This window comes from Scylla paramamosain, chromosome 48 (genome assembly GCF_035594125.1).
Source record: "Scylla paramamosain isolate STU-SP2022 chromosome 48, ASM3559412v1, whole genome shotgun sequence".
Taxonomy (NCBI): Eukaryota; Metazoa; Arthropoda; class Malacostraca; order Decapoda; family Portunidae; genus Scylla; species Scylla paramamosain.
The window spans coordinates 172,501-180,000 of NC_087198.1; the positions used below are offsets into that span (position 1 = coordinate 172,501).

General features: G+C 42.3%; 1 long non-coding RNA gene across 1 annotated transcript in view; it reads left to right on the forward strand.

Annotated features, from left to right (window-relative positions):
• Positions 1 to 6,360: 6,360 nt before the first annotated feature.
• Positions 6,361 to 7,500, forward strand: part of LOC135095204 (uncharacterized) — a 34,209-nt gene continuing 33,069 nt past the window's right edge. Inside the window, exon 1 of the long non-coding RNA XR_010264126.1 lies at positions 6,361 to 6,726. This is a non-coding gene — a long non-coding RNA (uncharacterized LOC135095204). The remainder of the gene's footprint in view (positions 6,727 to 7,500) is intronic.

The window sequence follows — 7,500 nt, forward strand, 5'->3', positions numbered from 1 at the left end:
TATTGCTACAGAAATGGATGCAAGGGTAGGTTTAACAGTTTATATTTACCTCTTAGGCTTCTGTTACAGTACAAATTACATGTATTGCGCTGATCTATAGAGGGAATTGCTGTACTAGGCAATATTATTCTGCATATTAAAAAAATGACAACAGAAACCATTATGGATATGGTTTTATATTTTTATTTGGCAACTGTAGGGTGTACTGTCTACTTTTTAAATGTGTCACATAACTGTTATGTCCTCCAACTTAAAAAAAAAACTGTTATGTCCTCCAAGTGAAAAGATACCTTTGACAGATAAGTGAACTGAGAAGAAGTAGTATCAGTAGCATACGGTGATGGTGTAGTATGAGATGGATGTTGGTGTTGGCCAGTCCAGTAACCGTAGCTAGTACAGCAATCCCTTCTGTAGTTCAGTGCAGTACATGTAATTTCTACTGTAATAGCAGCTATAATAGTTCAATAAAAACTGTTAAACTTACCTTTGCATTTCATTTCTGTAGCAATATCAGTCCATAATGCAGCAATTACATCACGATTACGGTGCATAGGATCACTAGGATCATAAACAGCACGTCGTTCTTGCACTAAACTGATGAGGAGTTCCACATGCATGATGCTTCCTGCTCGGCTGACTCGCCTTCACTCATGAAAAAATGGGACCGCGCGCATCAGTCATTCTGAATCGCCATGAATCTCCATGATTTGAATTGACTCCATTCGCTTGGTGGAAACGATTCCATTCAATTTAACGCATCGAATCATGACGAATCATGAATTGGGATGATTCTCATTGAATTGATTCGATTCCATGCGCTTGGTGGAAACGCAGCCGTAGTAGTAGTAGTGGTGTTAGTAGTAGTAGTAGTAGTAGTAGTAGTAGTAGTAGTAGTAGTAGTAGTAGTGGTGTTAGAAGTGGTATTAGTAGAAGCAGTAGTAGTAGTAGTAGTAGTAGTAGTAGTAGTAGTAGTAGTAGTAGTAGTAGCAGCAGTAGTAGTAGTAGTAGCATTATTATTATTATTATTATTAGTAGTAGTAGTAGTAGTAGTAGTAGTAGTAGTAGTAGTAGTAGTAGTAGTAGTAGTGGTGTTAGTAGTGGTAGTAGTAGCAGTAGTAGTAATAGTAGTAGTAGTAGTAGTAGTGGTAGTAGTAGTAGTAGTGGTAGTAGTAATAGTAGTACTAATGTTGTCAGTAGTAGTAGTAGTAGTAGTAGTAGTAGTAGTAGTAGTAGTAGTAGTAGTAGTGATAGAAGTAGTAGTAGTAGTGGTGTTAGTAGTAATAGTAGTAGTAGTAGTAGTAATAGTAACAGTAGTAGTAGTAGTAGTAGTAGTAGTAGTAGTAGTAGTAGTAGTAGTAGTAGTAGTAGTAGTAATAGTAGTAGTAGTAGTAGTAATAGTAGTAGTAGTAGTAGTAGTAGTAGTAGTAGTAGTAGTAGTAGTAGTAGTAGTAGTAGTAGTAGTAGTAGTAGTAGTAGTAGTAGTAGTAGTAGTAATAGTTGTAGTAGTAGTAGTAGTAGTAGTAGTAGTAGTAGTAGTAGTAGTAGTAGTAGTAATAGTAGAAGTAGCAGTAGTAGTAGCAGTAGTAGTAGCACTAGTAGTAGTGGTAGTAGTAGTAGTAGTAGTAGTAGTACCACCACTAAACACACAAACACGCACAAACACAAACGAGAGAGAGAGAGAGAGAGAGAGAGAGAGAGAGAGAGAGAGAGAGAGAGAGAGAGAGAGAGAGAGAGAGAGAGAGAGAGAGAGAGAGAGAGAGAGAGAGAGAGAGAGGTTAAATAAACAGACAGACAGACAGACAGACAAGTAGACAAACAAACAAACAAACACACACACACACACACACACACACACACACACACACACACACACACACACACACACACACACACACACACACACACACACACACACACACACACACACACACACACACACACACACACACACACACGTACACACACGCGAGAGAGAGAGAGAGAGAGAGAGAGAGAGAGAGAGAGAGAGAGAGAGAGAGAGAGAGAGAGAGAGAGAGAGAGAGAGAGAGAGAGAGAGAGAGAGGAGGGGGCAGCAATGTCAAAGGAAGTGACTTGTCCTCTGATAACTTTGAGGCATCTGTTGCACTTCCGCCTGTCAGCCCAGCATGGCGCAAGCTGTGTGTGTGTGTGTGTGTGTGTGTGTGTGTGTGTGTGTGTGTGTGTGTGTGTGTGTGTGTGTGTAAAGGTCCACATATTTAGTGTAAGTGTGTGGGTTAGTGGGTGGATGGGTGTAAGGAGGGGTGAGTGGGTGGATGGGTCAGTAAGGAGCGTGTGGTGGGTGGGTGGGTGGATCTGGTGTAGTGGGTGGTGGATGGGTGGGCTGGTGGAGGTGGATGTGTTTGGGTGTGTGTGGGTGGACTGGTGGACTATTGGGGGTGGGTGGGTGGGTGGGTGGGTGTGAGCTTGTGGATAGATGGATGAAAATAAGATCATTGTTAAGGTCCTTAGAAATCATTTATGAATCGTTCTCTGTGGCTATCAAGAGTATGTCATGACCTGCTGTCTTGCGCGTTTCCAGTGATGTGTTTTGTTATCAGTCGTGTCAGCAGATGTACCTGGCCTCACCTAACCTCTCACTGCCGGTAGAAGCAAGTGGAAATGTTTGCCACACTTTTTAATTCATTATTCATTCCATCTGTTATAATGAACACACACAGATACATTAATTAAAACACCATCTTTTGCTTCTTTCTCTCCTTCCTTCCTTTTTTTTCATTTTTATTTATTTATTCATTTATTTATCTATCTATTTATTTATCTACTACTACTATTACTACTACTACTACTACTAATACAACTACTACTACTACTACTACTACTACTACTACTACTACTACTACTACTCGAAGGAGACCATGTAGCCAGCTGTCATTCATTATATAGTGACACAACTAGCTCTCCTTAACAGGTGATCTTGGAACCTCAGGGAAAACAACATGCAGCAAGTGAGTTGGAATGGCTAGAACCAGAGGATGGGGGTGTGCGTCCAGGGAGTTGAGGAGTGCCACTGCTTCAACTGATGCTGTGGGGCCTTGAGGCAGAGGGTCCACCAGGTGTGTGTGTGTGTGTGTGTGTGTGTGTGTGTGTGAGAATGTTTCCCTACTTGTGGTGAATGGTAAGGAAAAAGAGTGTGTGGTGGTGTGTGGTGTGGCCTTGCTTGTGGCAGATGCATTGGGGAGTGTGTGGTGGTGAGTGGTGTGGCCTTGCTTGTGGCAGATGCATTGGGGAGTGTGTGGTGGTGTGTGGTGTGGCCTTGCTTGTGGCAGATGCATTGGGGAGTGTGTGGTGGTGAGTGGTGTGGCCTTGCTTGTGGCAGATGCATTGGGGAGTGTGTGGTGGTGAGTGGTGTGGCCTTGCTTGTGGCAGATGCATTGGGGAGTGTGTGGTGGTGAGTGGTGTGGCCTTGCTTGTGGCAGATGCATTGGGGAGTGTGTGGTGGTGTGTGGTGTGGCCTTGCTTGTGGCAGATGCATTGGGGAGTGTGTGGTGGTGTGTGGTGTGGCCTTGCTTGTGGCAGATGCATTGGGGAGTGTGTGGTGGTGAGTGGTGTGGCCTTGCTTGTGGCAGATGCATTGGGGAGTGTGTGGTGGTGAGTGGTGTGGCCTTGCTTGTGGCAGATGCATTGGGGAGTGTGTGGTGGTGAGTGGTGCATGACCCTCACTTCTGGTTGATGCCTTGCAGAGGAAATATAATCAGCATAGTATTTATTGCTGTGTGTGTGTGTGTGTGTGTGTGTGTGTGTGTGTGCGTGTGCTTACGTGAGTGCGTGTGCGTGCTTGGGCGTGAAAGTGCGTGTACGTGGGCGTGAGAGTGCATGTGCGTGCGTGGGCGTGAGAGTGCGTGGGTGTGAGACTGCGTGGGCGTGAGAGTGCGTGTGCGTGAGAGAGCGTGGGCGTATTGTTGAATTAGTAGCGGGTACATCATAACATTTGAAGCCTCAGTAATAATAAGAATATTTTCAAACAACTCACTGATGGAAGATTGGGTGGGTGTGTCTGTAGGGAGTGTGTGGTGGGTGGGTGGGTGGATCTGGTGTAGTGGGTGGTGGATGGGTGGGCTGGTGGAGGTGGATGGGTAGGTGGATGTGTTTGGGTGGTGTGGCTGGATTGGTGGACTATTGGGGGTGGCTGGGTGGGTGGGTGTCACTTTGTGGGCAGGTGGAATAATAATAATAATAATAATAATAATAATAATAATAATAATAATAATAATAATAATAATAATAAACTCTCGTACTCGTAATAGTAATTTCCTCTATAATTCGTACAATTACAAAGACAATTACACCACAAAGCTGGCGAGGCGAGTTATTTAATTACACTTACGACAGATTACACAACAAGTAATATCCAGGTCAGTCTTTTTGTCAGTCTTCAACAGCTTTCGTCACTGCAACCTTCCAAGCTGCTTAAAAATAATGTATATAATTCACAACACTTGTAATCTCTTCAACACCCACACCTGCTCTGTTTTAAAGGGCTCTACTTGAGGTTACGAGTGTTTTTAAGGCTGTGTTTAAGGCTCCACTGGCACACACACAACGTTTCTACTGTATTTGCTGAGGAACCAATAAAAATACAATATTTCCTACAGTATACGTACATAAAGGTGTGTGTGTGTGTGTGTGTGTGTGTGTGTGTGTGTGTGTGTGTTGAGGGAGACGTCATTTTTTTTTTTTTTTTTTTTTTTCGTTATATATATGTTGTCATAGATTAAGCTTGTGTAATTTACGTAATGTTAACGCCAATAAATAATTAAAGTCGATTCATATAACAGTAAATGTTAACACTATCGTAAAAATATTATATGTTATTCATAGTTAGATCAATTCAGTATTTCTTTAGTTGGCGTTAAAATATCACGTTTTCTCTAATCCTTCAGTTTCCTAGATGGCCGCCGCCTACGCCTTGGAAATCAGGGGATCGAAAGTCCTGTAAATATACATGTTAATAGCGACCATATTGTCCTTATCTCTATAGTGTTTTTGTTTTTTTCCTCTTTTCTTGAACTTCTTGCACTAAAAAACTGATAATTAATAGTACAAAACACCACGAAATAATAGATAAAATAGAAGAGACGCTTGCATTATCCTAAACAGTTTAAAATAGTATTGGAAGATTAATTTAATTATTTTTTTAAGTTTGAGTAAAATTTTTCGTTTTCTCTAATGCAAGACAGCCGCCGTTCTCTTTTATCTCCCTTTTAAAAATGGGGAGCTTTAAGCAAATCCTGAGCCCGCTTCTTGATGGTGATAGTGCACTGAAGAAGTAAGTTGACATACGCACGGCACAGTAAGCGCGGAGCCAGTGATACAGACAGTTAGGAAAGCAGAATGTCAACGAAAGGATGGTAAAACAAGGCAGTGCTCACAGATTCATTTCACTTGGAGAGAAGAGACAAGTGTTGCTCGGGTGACCTGGAATAGACAAAAATGATGATGCGTATAGGATGTTTGGAAGACATTTGTACTGCAGTATTACCGGAAATAGATTATGATGGTGGTGGTGGTGGTGGTGGTGGTGGTGGTGAAGAGGAGAAGAAGGTTGTGGTGATTGTGATGAGAAAGATGGAGATTATGATGATGGTGATGATGATGGTGAGGAGGAGATGAGAGAGAGAGAGAGGAGGAGGAGGAGGAGGAGGAGGAGGAGGAGGAGGACGAGGAAGAAGAGGAGGAGGAAGAGGAGGAGAGGAACAAATTTCTAATGATGAGGAGGCGGAAGAGGAAGAGAATATGATGATGATGAAGAAGAGGAAAATAAGAACGAGGAGGAAGAAGAAGAGGAGGAAGAAGAAAAGAAAGATGAGGAGAATGATGATGATTATGATGACAATGACTGCAACACAGCGCCACAAATCGCAGTGGTGGTGGTGGTGGTGGCACTGACTGTATACCCACCCAAACAATTAACAAATACAGAAATATAAATAGATAGAAAATAAAGAAAAGATAAAGAAAAATCATACGAATAGAAATCATGCTCTCTCTCTCTCTCTCTCACACACACACACACACACACACACACACACATCTAGGATTAATGTTCCGTGTGGAGTCTGGCAACGTAAGGCTTCAATGCATGACTGGAGTCAGCGCGGGTGAGTCTCACGTGACAATAAAGGCCATTGAATATAAGTACGTCCCCTGGAGATTTTATATTACACCTCATCTTTAATTCACGTCTCCTCCTACACACTAAAGAATGGTATAGATATTTCCCGCACTGTCAGACCGTGGACATTTGGCTTAGCTGCGTGAACAATACTCCAAACAAGGAACCTTCGAACTGAGACACTGAATCTGTAACTCTCAGCCGCCTTAGTCCTGCTCGCCTCGCCACTGCCGCGTGGTTACGTCAAGACAGCGGGCGGCCGCGTACTAGTTTCCTTAGTACTTGTGCTTCCGTGTCAATACCGTGTGCTGTAAACTGCTGAACGAACTGAGATACTCATTCAGTTTTGGTCGCCTCTCCATTATCTCGTGGTGACGTAAAGGTGACGGCCCGTGTGTTAGTTTCCCCGGTAATTGTGCCTCCGTAACATTACTGTGTGCAGTGGTCGTGAGAACTGCGAGGCGGCGGTGTAGACTGTGCCGTGGAGAGCCGCGGGGTGTTGGAATCGCCTCTCAGTCACCTTGAAGGCGTCATATTCCCTCCCTGCTCTTCCCCGTGTCTTCCTGTCGATGTTGGTAATGTACTAGTCACTATTTTGTGTGCATGTGTTTTGTTTATTTATTATTTGTGCATAGAGGAACTGAAAGGTTAGCAGCAGCCTGCAGTGTTTTTGGTCAACCCATATTTTGCGTATTTGTTCAGTCATTTGCTTGTTACTTGCGCATAGAGGAAGTAAGGAAGGTAATAAGCTGCAGTGTTTCTGATCACCCTATGTTCTGCGTATCTGTTCAGTCGTTGTTTATTATTTGTGCATTGAGAAGCTAGTAGCAAACAGGATGCAGCGTCTCCAATCACCACTTGTCAACTCTTCTCTTGGCCTCAACATTTCAATTGTCTCCTTGTTCCTGTTCATTTTAATAGTGTCACTGTTTGGTGCAAGTGTTTAGTTGATGTTGTTGTTGTTGTTGTTGTTGTTGTTGTTGTTGTTGTTGTTGTTGTTGTTTTATCTGCGCACAGAGGAACCACTAGGCTACAGCGTCTCAGATTACTCATAATCTTTCCCTTTCTTTCCCTGCCCATCACAATCTTTGCTTATTTCTTAGCAATTGAGGTTTTCCATGCTGGTATTATCGTTAGTTCAGTGATGCTACGGATGTTTTCAAGCCACAGCTTTGACGATTTCTTCAGATGAAGTTTGTTTTATTAACCACTGGCCGTTTGAAGTTTTTCATGTCCTAACAACTACTGCTCTTATATATATATATATATATATATATATATATATATATATATATATATATATATATATATATATATATATATATATATATATATATATATATATATAT